Source organism: Rhinopithecus roxellana, chromosome 8 (assembly GCF_007565055.1).
Source record: "Rhinopithecus roxellana isolate Shanxi Qingling chromosome 8, ASM756505v1, whole genome shotgun sequence".
In the NCBI taxonomy this organism is placed as follows: Eukaryota; Metazoa; Chordata; class Mammalia; order Primates; family Cercopithecidae; genus Rhinopithecus; species Rhinopithecus roxellana.
The window spans coordinates 35,880,333-35,896,541 of NC_044556.1; the positions used below are offsets into that span (position 1 = coordinate 35,880,333).

Below are 16,209 nucleotides of genomic sequence, written 5' to 3' on the forward strand. Positions count from 1 at the left end.
CTAAGGTGGCTGAAATGACAGAAATAAGATTCAGAATATGGATAGGAACAAAGCTTATTGAGATACATGAATATGCTGAAACTCAATCCAGGGAAGCTAAAAATCAGGATAAAACAATGCAGAAGCTGACATACAAAATAGCCAGTATAGAAAAGAAAGTTACAACCCAACAGAGCTGAAAAACACGCTACAAGAATTTCATGATGCAATTGCAACCATTAATAGCACAGTAGACCAAGCAGAGGAAGGAATCTCAGAGCTTGAAGACTGGCTTTCTGAAATAAGACAGATAAGAATAGAGACAAAAGAATGAAAAGGAAGGAACAAAACCTCCAAGAAATATGGGATTATGTAAAGAGACCAAATTTATGACTCACTGGCGTTCCTGAAAGAGATGGGGAGAATGGAACCAACTTGGAAAACATATTTCAGGATATCATCCATGAGAACTTCCCCAGTCTACCTAGAGAGGACAACATTCAAATTAAAGAATTGTAGATAACCCAAGTAAAATACTTCACAAAGAAGATCATCCCCAAGACACATACTTATCAGATTCTCCAAGGTCAAAATGAAAGAAAAAAAATGTTAAAAGAGGCTAGAGAGAAAGGTCGGGTCACCTACAAAGGGAAGCCCACCAGACTAACAGCAGACCCGTCAGCAGAAGCCTTATAAGCCAAAAGAGATTGGAGGCCAATATTGAACATTCTTAAAAGAAATTCCAACTCAGAATTTCATATCCAGCCAAACTAAGCTTCAGAAGTGAAGGAGAAATAAGATCCTTTTAAGACAAGCAAATGCTGAGAGAATTCATTACTACCAGACCTGCCTTACAAGAGTCCCTGAAGGAGGCACTAAATATGGAAATGAAAGACTGTTACCAGCCACTACAAAACACACTGAAGTACACAGACCAGTGACATTATAAAGCAACCACGTAACAAGTCTGAAAAATAACCAGGGTCTGTGACAGTGTAAAATCCAAACATATTAATACTAACCTTGAATGTAATGAGCTAAATGCCCCAATTAAAAGGCAGAGTGACAAGCTGGATAAAGAATCTAGACCCATTGGTATGCTGTCTTCAAGAGACCAATCTTACATGGAGTGACACAGATAGGCTCAAAATAAAGGGATGGAGAAAAATCTACCAAGCAAATGGAAAACAGAAAAAAGCAGGGGTTGTAATCCTAGTTTCAGACAAAACAGACTTTAAACCAACAAAGATCAGAAAGATCAGAAAAGACAAAGAAGGGCAATACATAATGATAAAGGGTTCAATTCAACAAGAAGTGCTATCCTATATATATATATACACACACACACACACCCAACACAGGAGCACTTAGATTCATAAAGCAAGTTCTTAGAGACCTTCAAAGACAGATTCCCACACAATAATAGTAGAAAAGTTTAATACCCCACTGACAATATTAGATAATTGAGCCAGAAAATTAACAAAGATATTCAGGACCTGAACTCAGCACAGGATCAAATGGACCTGATCAACATCCACAGAACTCTCCACCCCAAAACAACAGAATATACATTCTTATCATTGTCACATGGCACATACTCTAAAATTGATCACATAATTGGAAGTAAAACACTCCTCAGTAAATGCAAAAGAACTGAAATTGTAACAAACAATATCTTGGACCACAGCACAATCAAATTAGAAATCAAAAGTAAGAAATTCACTCAGAACCATACAATTACATGGCAATTGAATAACCTGCTCCTGAATAAACTCTTGGATAAATAATGAAATTAAGGCAGAAATAAAAGAAGTTCTTTGAAACTACTGAGAACAAAGAGACAACATACCAGAATCTGTGGGACACAGCCAAGGCAGTGTTAAGAGGGAAATTTATAGCACTAAATGCCCACATGAAAAAGTTAAAAAGGCCTCAGCTTAATAATCTAAATCACAACTAAGAGAACTAGTGAAATAAGAGCAAAGAAATCCCAAAGCTAGCAGGAGACAAGAAATAACCAAAATTAGAGTGAACTGAAGGATATTGAGACATGAAAAACCATTCAAAAGATCAGTGAATCCAGGAGCTGTTTTTGTTTTTGTTTGTTTTGAGGAAATTGAAATAAACACAATCAGAAATGACAAGGGTGATATTACCAGTGACCCCATGGAAATATAAATAACCATCAGAGAAAATTATGAAAACCTCTATGAACATAAACTAGAAAATCTAGAAGAAAATGGATAAATTTCTGGACACATACACCCTCCCAAGACTGAAATAGGAAGAAACTGAATTTCTGAACAGACCAATAACAAGCTCTGAAATTGATTCAGTAATAATTAGCCTACTAACCAAACAGAGTCCAGGACTAGACAGATTCGCAGCTGAATTCTACCAGATGTACGAAGAAGAGTTGATACCATTCCTACTGAAACTATTCCAACAAATTGAGGAGGAGGAACTCCTCTCTGACTTATTCTATGAGGCCAGTATCATCCTGACCAAAACCTAGCAGAGACACAACAACAACAAAAAAAACTTCAGGCCAATATCCTTGATGAACACTGCAGCAGAAATCCTCAAGAAAATACTGAGAAATCAAATCCAGCATAACATCAAAAAGCTTATCCACCATGATCAAGTAGGTTTTATCCCTGAGATGCAAGGTTGGTGTAACATATGCAAACCAGTAAATGTGATTCATCACATAAACAGAACTAAAGACAAAAACCACACGATTATCTCAACAGATGCACAAAAGGCTCTCAATAAAATTCAATACTCCTTCATGTTAAAAAGTCTCAATAAAGTAGGTATCAAAGGAACATACCTCAAGATAGAACTATCTATGACAAACCCATAGTGAACATCATACTGAGTGGGCAAAAGCTGGAAGCATTCCCCTTGAAAATTTGCACAAGAAAAGGATGCCCTCTCTTGGGATCCTTTTTCCAGTCTCTTGGAAAAGAATACCACTCGTTTTCAACATGGTTTTGAAAGTCCTGGTCAGAGCAATCAGGCACGAGAAAGAAAGAGCATCCAAATAGGAAGAGAGGAAGTTAAATTATCTCTTTTTGCAGATGACATAACCCTATACCTAGAAAACCCCCCAGTCTCAGTCCAAAAGCTCCTCCACCTGATACACAAGTTCAGGAAGGTCTCAGGATACAAAATCAATGTGCAAAAATCACTAACTTTCTTATATACCAACAACAGTACAGCTGAGAGCCAAATCAGGAATGTAATCCCATTCACAATTGCTACAAAAAGAATAAATACCTAGAAATACAGCTAACCAGGGAGGTGAAAGATCTCTATAAAGAGAACTACAGAATATTGGTTAAAGAAATCAGAGATGATACAAACAAATGGAAAAACATTTTATGCTCATGGATAGGAAGAATATTGCTAAAATGGCCATACTGCCCAAAGCAATGTATAGATTCAATGCTATTCCTATTAAACTACCACTTACATTTTTCATATAACTACAAAAAACTTTTAAAATTCATATGGAACCAAAAAAGAGCCCAAATAGCCAAGGTGATCCTAATCAAAAAGAACAAAGCCAGAGGCATTATGCTACCTGACTTAAAACCATACTACAGGGCTACAGTAACCAAAACAACATGGTACTGGTACAAAAGCAGACACATAGACCAATGGAATGGATTAGAGAACCCAGAAATAAGGCCATACACCTACAACTATCTGATCTTCAAGAAATCTGATACAAACAAGCAATGGGGAAAGGATTCCCTAGTTAATAAATGGTACTAGATAACTGACTAGAGCTATGCGGAAAATTGAAACTGGATGCCTTCCTACACCATATAAAAAAATTAAGCTGGATTAAAGCCTTAAATGGAAAATCCCAAACTATAAAAACCCTGGAAGACAACGTAGGCAATACCATTCTGGTCATAGGAGTGGTCCAATTTTCAAGACAAAGATGCCAAAAACAACTGCAACAGAAGCAAAAATTGGCAAATGGGATCTGATTAAACAAAAGAGCTTCTACATAGCAAAGGAAACTATCAACGGACTGAACAGAGCCTACAGAGTGGTAGAAAATATTTGCAAATGATACATCTGTCAAAGATCAAATATCTAGCATCTATAAGGAACTTAAATTTACAAGAAAAAGCAACCCCATTAAAAAGTGGGCAAAGAGCATGAACAGACACTTTTCAAAAGCAGACATACATGCAGTCAACAATCATGAAGAAAGACTCAACATCACTAATCATTAAAGAAGTGCAAATTAAAACCACAGTGAGATATTATCCCACACCAGTCAGAATGCTGTTATTAAAAAGTCAAAAAACAACAGATGCTGGTGAGGTTGGAGAGAAAAAAGGAACACTTATATGCTGTTGATGGGAATGAGTGTAAGTCAGTTCAACCATTGTGGAAGACAGTGTGGCAATTCCTCAGAGACCTAAAAACAGAAATGCCATTTGACTCATCAATTTCATGACTGGGTATATGTCCAAAGATTTATAAATCATTCTATTATAAAGACACATGCACTTATATGTTTATTGCAGCACTATTCACAATAGTTCTGAAAGACATGGACTCAACCCAGATGCCCAATAGTAGACTGGATAAAGAAAATATACACCATGGCATCCTAAGCAGCCATCAAGAAGAATGAGATCACTTCCTTTGCAGGAACGTGGATGGAGCTGGAGGCCGTTATCCTTAGCAAACAAACACAGGAACAGAAAACCAAATATCACACGTTCTCACTTACAAGTGGGAGCTAAGTAATGAGAACACATGGACACAGGGAGGGGAACAACACACGCTGGGGCCTATCAGAGGATGAATGGTGGGAAGAGGGAGAGGATCAGGAGAAATAACTATGTGTACTAGACTTAATACTTGCGTTACTAAATAATCTGTATAACAAACCCCTATGATACAAGTGTACTGTATAACAAACCTGCATGTGTACCCTTGAACTTAAATTTTTAAAAAGTTTATTAAGGTGAAAATGGTTATTGAAAAATCTTAATCTCTGAATTAGTAACAGTTCCCACATGCTAAATGATGTATCTCAATATCTCTTTATTTAAAATATAAAACTAGGCAGAAACTGAAATTATTTTCTAGTAGTAGAGTCTTTTAAAAGGTGGGATTCATAAGTATTGTTTACATATTATGCATGAGTCACTGACAATTAATGTGTCTATAAACAACTCTGTTGTAGTTAGGGCTCTTTTCTCTTTTGAATTTTGATTGCTCAGCCAAGGGTTCTTTGTTGATAGCTGGTTTGAGTACTTTTATATACTATTCTTAATTCAGATCAATGAGCTTTGTTAATACTGATTTAAACTAGCTAGATTTATTTGTTTACTTGTTTTAGTTATTTTTAAGAACAACCAATTCCAGATCTATGCTAATTTAAATATGTCCTCAAAAAGGGGGTACACATTTGAAGAAACAAACCAAAACATACATTTATGTTGGAAAAATCTTCTTGGTTCATTGTTAGGTTTTCATAGAAATTAATTCTTTCAAAGCACCTCTTAGACTGTGTTGTCAGCAGCTAGATAGATGCTCCATTTACTTCAAGAAATGCAACAAAATTGAAGCCAGTTTAACTACTAAGTGATTTGAAGTAATGCTAAGTATATGGACTACTAAATCATAAAGGATCTAATTTTTTTAAAAACCCATTTGTCAAGCTTTCATATAAATATAACACTTAAAACAATAAGCACATATACCGTTATATAATTCAAGAAGATTTTTAACTTGTAGACTTCCAAAGAATAGGGCATTTTGTTTTAGTTTTTGAAGTACCTTTCTCTCTCTCTTTTTTTTTTTTATTTCAGTAGGTTTTTGGGGAATGAATGTTGTTTGGTTACATGAATAACTTTAATGGTGATTTCTGAAATTTTGGTGCGCCCATCACCTGAGCAGTGTACACTGTACCCAATGTGTAGTCTTTTATCCCTAACTCCCCTTCCACCCTTTCCCCCCGAGTCCCCAAAGTTCATTGTATGAAGATACTGTACCTTTCTTTTAATGCCAGTTTATAATGCATGTTTGAACTTCTAGCTTCATTAAGTCTGGGAAGGTAAGGTATACATAGTAAGAACTAAACCTGCTAAAGATCATCCTGTTTATGCAACATCGTTAATTTAACAAATAAGCAGAGTAACGCATTTAGGACTAAAGTTTATGTTCGTCATTAGGGATATAAAGTCTGTTATCCCTAGGATCTTAGAGACTAAGAGAGCGGTATAAACAAATATTATAGTAAACTCTATAATTACTGTAGAAAATATCACAGAAGCACAACAACTGAGCTAACTCTGCCATATTAAAGTAGAGCAGTATTATGACTGCATAAATCAAAACAGCTGACATCATTAGACCTGCTATGATTGGTAAGAGGTTTTTCTCTTTGACAAGTGGTCGTGATATATGTAAGAATTCCTAGTTTTTCTTTAATATGATAGATAAACCTGACTAATGATTTTGAAGCATTTAGTGGTTGAAATCTGTCTGTGAGCTTTTTGTTTATCTTTTTATTTTTAGCCTGATAGTCTGATAAAGGAACTGTGCTTTAATTTGCTTCTTTTTTGCTTGTTGCTAATGCTTTTTATGATTTTCAAATATTTCAACTTCATTGTTGAAAATGAACATATTTTCAGGTAGCTATTATATTTTAATTGATTACAACTTAGATTTTAAATTTGCTGAAATTTTTCTTTGCCAAGGGTAAGGTTTCTTGTCAATATAAAATAGAATCATCATGTGTTTTTGTCCCCAGAAAATTAGCTTCATGTTTTCTGAATTTGAGGTTTGAATTAATAATTGGGAATGCCAGTTGATTGATGGATGGATAAATGCTTATGATAGCTCACTATCTATGAAATCCTGCATGTATTTGTTAAATGTGACTGTCAGCACTAAGTAAATCAGTAAATAGATTACTTTTCCACCCTAAGGATTTGCAGAGTCTCTTAGAATTTCACAAAAGGAGCAAACGTCTGCCTTGGTAGAATAAACTTTGATAATCAGTTTCTTGTTTGTTTCTAGCATTTTGTTTATCTGTTTATGATCTATTTCTTAGTATAATTATGATTGCATTTTATATTGGACCTTTTTTTTTTTTTTTTTTTTTTTTTTACCTTTTAAAAAACCACACTGAACCAGTTTTCAATTGTTTAAACTTTCAGGATGTTTAAATATTTGTGTTTATAATTTTCAGAATTTTTGCTCAGTTTTGGGATAGAACCGATTACCAAAGGTAAACCTGACCCTTAATGAGCAAGTAAGTTTGTAGGCTGGATACATTTTTTTTTTTTGAGGAATTATTATCTAGGCCAAATTAGCCTTCAAGATACATTATCTATTGATTGAGGCTCCTTAGATCTCTTATAAAATGCATTATATTGCCTGACTTGAATATTATATTATGTAGGTATAGCAATGTAATTAAAGCTTAATTGAGGCCATGGGTGGTGGCTCACACCTGTAGTCCCAGCACTTTGGGAGGCGAAGGCAGGCAGATCACTTGAGGTCAGGTGTTCAAAACTAACCTGGACAACATGGCGAGAACCTGTCTCTACAAAAATTAGCCGGGCGTGGTGGTGCGTGCCTGTAAGTCCCAGCTACTTGGAGGCTGAGGTGTGTGGATCACTTGAGCCCAGGAGGTGGGGGTTGCAGTGAGCTAAGATCACACCACTATACTCCAGCCTGGGTGTCAAAGCGAGACCCTGTCTCAGGAAAGAAAAAAAAAAAAAAAGCTTAATTGATTGAACCAGATTCAAGAAAACAGTGCTAAATTATGGTTTTCTCAACACTGTAAATATCTTTTTCAATCTTCAGCTTCATTAACTTCTATAATTTGAAATTATCCCAATTATTACCTGACATGTACTAAAATTCCCTAAAATGGATCTTCAGTAGCATTTTCACAGTACGGTAATTTTCTCTCTGTATATATATTTATATAGTCACATAATGCACATACATTATACAAGCATTACTTTTCTATAACTGTAAGGTCAGAATTTGAAGTTGTGTTTTCTTTATCTTTTTATTTCCAATACTTGGCATCAAGTTGATATTCATTGGAAGTAAAGGAGGAAGGAAATGAATAATCTTCAGATGCTAAGAACATTACACTTAAATTATTATTAAATCTAATTTGCATTCTCATATATTTGGTTAGCTTGGTTATTTTAACAAGAATATAAAAATATATGTGACTGGGAATGATATGAATAGAAACTTCTGGAAAATGGAATGGTAAGGTCTAGAGAAGTGGTAAATATCTCATCACTGGAAATGAGCAAGCGGAGGTTAGGTTATTCTTTGACACTGATATTGAAGCAGAGAATCCCTGTAATGGATAGAAAGTTCAAAGTGACCTTTAGGATCTTTTATCTTCAGATTTCTATGAAAAGTGTATTTACTTTAATAATAAGGTTAAGATGTTGGAGTACGTAGAATAAAAAACTAGAAAAGAACCAGATGTTAGAAAGGAGATTTCTTAACAAAATACAGTTAAAGAGTATTTCTCATATTTTATATGGGAAGAAGGAACTTTGATATTTAAGTAGGAACCATCCTCTAGGGGACCCTATTGATTAAACAGGAAATCTAGAAACTAGACAAAGAAAAAAGAATTTGGCTATATGAAAGTTAAAACTTATATTGCAAAAGAGAACATAAACAAAAGTAATAGTCCAAATAAAATTCAGGAAATAAAATATTTATAACAGAGATGCCAGATAACAAATTTGTGTCTATAATATGGAAACAACTCTTATAATTTGTTTAGAAGACAACCCAATGGATAATGGGCAAAGGATATGAATAGGCAGTTTTGGAAGATCAAATTTAGATGGTCATTTCAAAAGATGCTCAGACTTATTAACTGTTAGTGATATGCAAATTAAAATAACACCAAACTATCATTTTACATGCACAAGTTTGTCAAAGATTAAAATGGTCAAGACACTTATTACTTTGGCATGGGGATATGGAAAGTTATTGAATACATTGCTGTTGGAAATGTAGAGTTATTTTATCTCTTTTTTGGAAGGTAATCTGGCAATATGTATTAAAATGGAAAATACACATACTCTATGCTCCAGTAATTCCACTTCAGGAAATATATCCCTAAGAAATAAAAGTACTGGTATGTACAAGGATATTTATTTCAGCACTGTTTATAGTATAAAAAATTACAAACAAAATAATGCTTGTTAATGGAATGGATAAATAAATTATAGTATATTGCAGCACAAATCATTATATTACTATCACAAAAAGCACTGTATGAATTAGAGGGACTTTCTGTGAGGTACTATTGAATGAGGAAAGAAAGATATACAGAAGTATGTATTAATACATCCAATTCTTTTGTAGAGCAGTGACCAAAATCCTTTGTGTGAGTTTATGTATGAGTATGTGAGCCTACACATTTATATGTTCATATGGCAGGGCAGTATGTAGCAAAAGAGAAGAATTCATACTCAGTGGTTAACATGTTTTTAGAGAGTTATAATAATACAACAGGAGTAGAAAGGAAAAGGGAGGTGGGCCCATACCAGGTAATTAGATGTGAGAATGGAACTCAAAGAACAAGACTCAACATTTAAATTTGAGAGTGAACTATAGAGGCAATATTAGATGCTAACAAAAACCAGATGTAATAGCTAACCCTTTAACATCTATCTGTATTTTTTGTCATATATTTTAATCAGTTTCTGCTTCACCTTGGTCAGCAAAAGCTCAGCAATAGGTTTTGTAATATTTTCTGCTTTAACTAGCTCAAATAAACCTATTAATTGAAAACTTGTAACAGCTTTTATTTATTCAGCCGATGTTGATTGATCACCTGCTTTCTGGCAGGCATTGTTATGGCCCCTACAATGACACATAAGACATACAAGGTCCCTACATAATAAATAAATAAATATATAATGTCAGATCACATAAAAGCTATGAAGAAAAAGCATTTTTTCAGCAGATAAAAAGGGACAGAGCAGGGAAGGGAAAAGGAGAGGAGGTTTAACTCTTTTGGATAGGGTAGTGAGGAAAAGTTTTTCTTTCAGAAGGTGAATTTGACAAAAAATTTGAATGAAATGAAGAATCAGGCCAACTGTATATCTGGGAGAAGAACCTTTCAGTCAGATAGAACAAGTAAGAAGACCTTGAGGCCTTGACTTATTCTAGAAACTTGAAGACCAGAGTGATGAAAGCATAGGGACATAGAGTGTGAATAGATGAGTTCGAAAAGGTGGGTAGGGCCTGAGCTTGTACGGCGTTGTTACACTTGTAAAGAGATATGATTTTATTCTGGTTGAGGTGAGAAGGTAGGGAGGGTTATGACCACTGGAAGATGATGGACATTGGAGGCTGTGCTAATTTGGATTTAAGAAAGCTCACTCTGATTGCTCTGTAGAAAATTGATTCTAGGGGATAAGAGGAGAAGCAAGAAAGACTATTGCTCTAGAGTAGGCAAGAGATGATGGTGACTCTATTAATTAGTAGAAGTAGTGAGAAAGGAGTCAGATTTCAGATACATTTTGAAGGTTAAGGGAGGAGTGCTTGAAGATCATGAGAGAAAGGACTGATAGATTTTAGTTGGGTCCACTTTGGAATCACACAAAACTATTTTTAATTTTGAATATACTTTAGTGCCGCCAGCATTAATTATGTAGAACGTTTTAGACTGTTTAAAAGCAAAACAGATAAATTTAAAGGGGGTTAGTGATTAAAACTTCTCTTTCCTAGAAATCTCAAAGCAATCACAAGACCCCTCCAAACTTCATATCCCTTTTTTTTGCTAATGGTTGTAGATCACACTAGTGTTCTACATTTCGTATTCTCTCAGAACTTGCTTTGGCTCTCAATGTCATCCTGTTGTAATGATAATTAAAATTAAGGTAACAAAAACCACTTATTGTTTACCATGTGAAAAGTATTCATTTAAGTGCTTTTGCTATGTTAAATCCTTTTATCCTCAAAACAACCCTATTGTAACAAAAAACCAAGTTCAGTAGCTTGCCACTCACAGAGTCCAATTAACAAGAGCAAGGTCTAGTATAAAGACAGCTACTTTTTGTTCCAGAGGTAGCTTATAGGAAGAAGTGTAGGCTTCCTGCCTTAAGGGTACCACTTCCCTTTTGGAGCAGAAAGCAGGTGCTTTTAAAGGGGTTGCCTGGCATACTGCCATGAATGGCATTCAGGGGAGAAAGCAAGCAGGTGGGGAGTCTGTGTACTAGCTTTGGTGCTTTATCTACTGGGTAGTCGAGGTGGTGACTGCTGGTGCCTTCTTGGGCAGGCCTAGGTTGTAAAAAGCATCCCAAAACTCTCCAGATGGGAGAGAGTTTCATAGTGGGCATGCTTTGGGTTGTAGATGGACTGTTGTCTCTTGAGGCAACCTCCTGATGGGTGAGAGTTCTGTACATAGTTAGATGAACTTGCCCTGTAGGAAATGTCTTGTAAAGAGGAAGTAAAATAGAGCTAAGTAAAACGTTGGGGAAAGGAGGGAAGAGAAAAGAAGAGAGAGAAAAAATAATTAAACTATCTCTTGGAAAATTGGGATACACTATGAGGTAGCTGCTATAGCTGTTTTACATGTGAGGAAACTACTAATATATATGTACTGTAAGTGGCATTAGGTAAACTCAGCACCTAAGTGTAATGCCCAGACCCGCGATGACCCGAAAGCAACCACCAGAGTCCAGAGACAAAGCCAAGCGGCAGGGATCGCTTTATTTCGAGTTCGAACTCGGTTCCCTCCAGCTAGGTATCTGATCCTAGGGAGAGACCCCGAGCTCGGTGTTCAGCCGTCTTTTATAGTCAGACACAAACGAGTTACAGCAAGTTACAGAGTCACTGGGAATTTTTACAGTTGTAGGTTTACAATTGGCTGACATTTAAAGTTAAACATTAGTCAGTTGTTCATTGGTTCCCGCCCTTTGACCAAACCACAAACGGCCGCTTGCCCTGCTAGGGACTTTCCAGATAACCTTGTTGTTTTAGCATTAAGGGGAGTTTCCTGACTTTTCTGACCTCTGATATTCAGTATTTTTCCACTCCTCATTCCTCCCTCTCTCTAGTATCTTGAGAGCCAATCTTGGGTCTTATATGTCTGACTCGGAAGTCTCGGTGAGTACAGGTTGGTACTGGGCTCTCAGGACCATAAGCTGGACAGTGTTGAGTCTTTCTTTTACAAAGTTTGTTAATCTGTTTATTATACATGGTCCTATAGTGAGTAAGAGAAGTAGACTTATGAATGGTCCTATGAGGGGCGCTAGAAGGGAGTACATGGAGGAATTCCACCAGCTGTTGGCAGCAGAGGTGAATTGTTGTTTCTGCAATTCTAGGCTGAGTTTATGTAGTTGTTGAACTCGCGTTTCTACGAGTCCAGATTCATTTATGTAGAAACAACAATCTTTTCTGAGGAAAAAACAGGTCCCTCCTTTTTCGGCCGTTAACAGGTCTAGTGCACGGTGGTTTTGTAAAGTAACTTGGGCAAGGGAAGTCAGTTGTCTCTGTAATGAGGCAAGGGATTCGGCGGAAGCTTCCATAGCTATGGAGAATTGATGAGAGAGTTTTGCAGTGCTGATAAGGGAGTGGCCTAAAGCTCCCCCGGCTAGTCCTGCAGCAACTAAGGATGTGGTGAGTGAGACTCTGGCTACTAGGGGGAGGAATATAGCTCGTTTTGGTCTAGGGAAAAGGGCGGAGTCCCACCTGGAAAATTCTGCAGGGGTGCGCAAGGTTAGTTGGGGGACTAGCGTGACAGGGAGACACAGTAGGGTTATAGTGGCCTGAGTGGAAAAGTTCTTATATAGGGTCCCATTGCACCGGAAGAAAGAACCGGGAGGGGCAAAGAGGGTTGAGTTGGGAGTGGAAGTTGTATTACAGAGGGTAGTGCCGGCATTTGAATAACAAAAGGAAACTTGTGTCTGTCCAGGGTTTAGGAACAAGGGGACGTCAGGGATCGGGGGTGGTATGTGACTATTGTTAGGGTTTAGGCTGAGAGAAGCGTTAGACGGGCCTGGAAGGGGAACTGCGGTTAACGGCGGTCGCCCTAGAGCCGCGCAGAAGAAGCATGCAGAGAGATTGCCTAGGCCAGTGGCATTTGCGATTTCTAACCCTTCTCTTAATAGGGATAACCAGGAAAAGGGGCGGGTAGGAGTTAAAGTTGAAAGCTGGACATTTAATTTCCTTTCCTGGTTCTGTATAGCCGTGTGTAGGGCGGTCTGGATCTGAACAAGGGAACGCCAGAGAAAGAGACGGCTACTAGGCCAGGTAGTTCCTGAAGTCAAGTACATAGCCCCTTTTTGCTGGGAAGTCCAGCGGGAGTCCCAGGGGTCCCAGATAACCCAGGTGTAGCCTGATGTGGTTTTAAAGAAATTGTGTGACTGCCACGTTTGACTGGATAGGGACTCAGAAGTTTTTAAGATTTTAACGGTGGATTTTGCAGGTCCTATATGGACAGCTGACACTTTGTTCTACCCATGAGTTATTACAATAAGAGAGTGTTTGGTCAAAGAGGAAACAAATTGCGGGTGCTGCTTTTCCTGGCTGGTGTTTAAAATCAGTGAAATTTAGATGGATGAGAGTGTTACAACCCCCAGGGGGACAGTCAGCAGTGCCTAATACATAGCCCTTTTGTTCTGTCTGAGCATAATTGGTCCAGTTCTCAGTCAGGAAGAAACGCCAAGTGAAAGGGGATGTTGTCGGGTTCGCCTGGGTCACCCCACAAGGGATCCATAAGAGTAGAAGAGTTATAAAGGAGGTAGGTGTCATAGTTACAGTTTAGGTTGCTGACGGCGTAGAACAAGTTTTAGAGGGTTTTCTTTGGTCCAGTCAACTGTCCAGGTTGTTGCTTCTCCCGTCGAGGATGTAACAAGGTCCGAGAGCGGGTCTATAGGCTTGGCGTGGGTGTGATGAATCCAGGCGGCGATGCCTTCCACTTTGAGGGCCGTAGGCGTAGTCAGGATCACCTGGAATGGTCCTTTCCACCGGGGTTCTAGGGTTTCTTGTCGGTGGCGCTTGACGAGGACCCATTCTCCCGGTTTGTATTGATGAGGAATGGGTGGAGGCCCAGCTTCATATAGTTCTTTTAGCTTGGGCCAGACTTCCTCATGAACTCTCTGTAGGGCTTGTAAGAACAAAAGTTCAAGACCATTATCTGTGTCAGCTTTGAGGAGATTGTCTTTAAGGTTAGGGAGGATAGGGGGTGGTTTGCCATACATTATTTCATAAGGGGTAAGTCCTAGTTTATAAGGAGAGTTACGTGCCCGGAACAGAGCGTAGGGGAGGAGGACTCCCCAGTTAGCGCCAGTCTCCATGGTCAATTTAATTAGGGTCTCTTTTAATGTTCTATTCATTCTTTCTACCTGACCTGAGCTTTGGGGTCGATAAGCACAATGTAGTTTCCAATTAGCCCCAAGGATGGAAGCCAGTCCCTGACTTACCTTTGCGGTGAAGGCCGGCCCATTATCCGACCCTATGATGACTGGAAAGCCGTACCTGGGCAGGATTTCTTCTAGGATGTTTTTGGCCACAATCTGTGCAGTTTCTTTTTTTGTCGGAAAAGCTTCTGCCCATCCTGAGAATGTATCTATAAAAACTAGTAAATATTTGTATCCATATTTTCCTGGCTTTATTTCAGTAAAGTCAATTTCCCAATATATACCAGGTGTATCTCCCCTGTGTCTTTTCCCCGTGGTCTGGGTCCCGTGACTGGCGTTATTGAGTTGACATACTACACAGTTTTTAACTGTGGCATCTACTTTTTCAGGGGCGTTTTTAATTTTTAGTCCAGCGTGTTGAATCAAATCTAACATCCGCCGCGGGCCCAGATGAGTGCTTCGGTGGATTTGTGCTATTACTCCCTGCCCCAACCTGTCCGGGAGAATGGTATTGTTGTTAGAATCTTTCCACCACTGATTACTGACCTGTGCTCCGGGGAGTTTACTTATCCACTGGAGGTCTTCTTCTGAGTATTCTGGGTGAAAGGGCAATTCTCTGGGCCCGGGATCAGGCAGCTGGAGGGCCAGCAGCTGAGGAGTGGTTTTAGCCACGTCTTGCAGTCTGGTCAGCCAGGTTGTTTCCTCGAGTGACTGGGTTAGTGGCTTTTTGATGTCCTGGACAGTGGACGATAGCCAGCTTTTTGGGTTCCCAAAGGGCAGCCAGAAGATTTAAGATTTCTTCTTTATTTTTAATGTCTTTTCCTTCAGCTGTGAGAAGCCCCCTCTCTCTGTATATAGCCCCATGTATGTGGGCAGTGGCAAATGCATACCAGCTGTCAGTATATACTGTCAGTTTACGGTCTTTGCCTAGTGTCAGGGCTTGTGCCAAGGCTATTAACTCAGCCTTTTGAGCCGATGTTCCTGGAGGTAAAGGCTCAGCCCAAACTATCTCAGTCTCTGAGGTTACCGCCGCCCCTGCATACCTCTGTCCTTGGTGAACGAAGCTGCTTCCGTCAGTGAACCAGGTGAGGTCTGCATCTGGTAGCGGTTGGTCCTGGAGGTCTTTTCTGACTCCATGTACCTGGGCTAGTATTTCAGCACAGTTGTGGAGTGGCTTACTTAAGTCTGGGTCTGGCAGCAATGATGCTGGGTTTAGGGTTGTCGGGGGCTTAAATGTTATTCTGAGGGGGTTTAGCAACAGCCCTTGATAATGGGTAAGCCGAGCATTGCTGAGCCATCGGTCAGGGGGTTGTCGGAGGATGCCTTTGACAGCATGAGGGGTGGTGACTTGTAATTCTTGGCCCATGGCCAGTTTGTTAGCGTGTTTGACCATCAGGGCTGTTGCAGCAATCATCCGGAGGCAAGGAGGCCATCCTGCAGCTACCGGGCCCAGTCTCTTTGAGAGGTATGCAACCAGTCTGCGCCAGGGACCTAAATTTTGAGTTAATACTGCTTTCGCTATGCCCCGGCTTTCGTCCACGTATAAGTGGAAAGGCTTAGAGACATCCGGAAGGCCCAGCGCGGGGGCCGAGAGCAGAGCAGTTTTGATTTGCTGGAAAGCTTGCTCAGCCTCTTCGGTCCAATTGAAGGGCTGCTGCTCTTTGGTAGCCTGATAGAGGGGTTTTGCCAGTTCAGCGAAGCCAGGTATCCAGAGTCTGCAGAACCCTGCAGATCCCAGGAACTCTCTTACCTGTCGTGTTGACTGCGGTCTGGGGATCTGTAGGACAGTCTCTTTTCGAGCATTTGTTAGCCAGCACTGTCC

At 38.9% G+C, this 16,209-nt stretch overlaps 1 protein-coding gene across 5 annotated transcripts in view; it reads left to right on the plus strand.

Annotated features, from left to right (window-relative positions):
• MAGI3 (membrane associated guanylate kinase, WW and PDZ domain containing 3) overlaps positions 1–16,209 on the plus strand; it is a 306,588-nt gene that overhangs the window by 104,750 nt on the left and 185,629 nt on the right. The gene's annotated exons all lie outside the window — the stretch shown is intronic.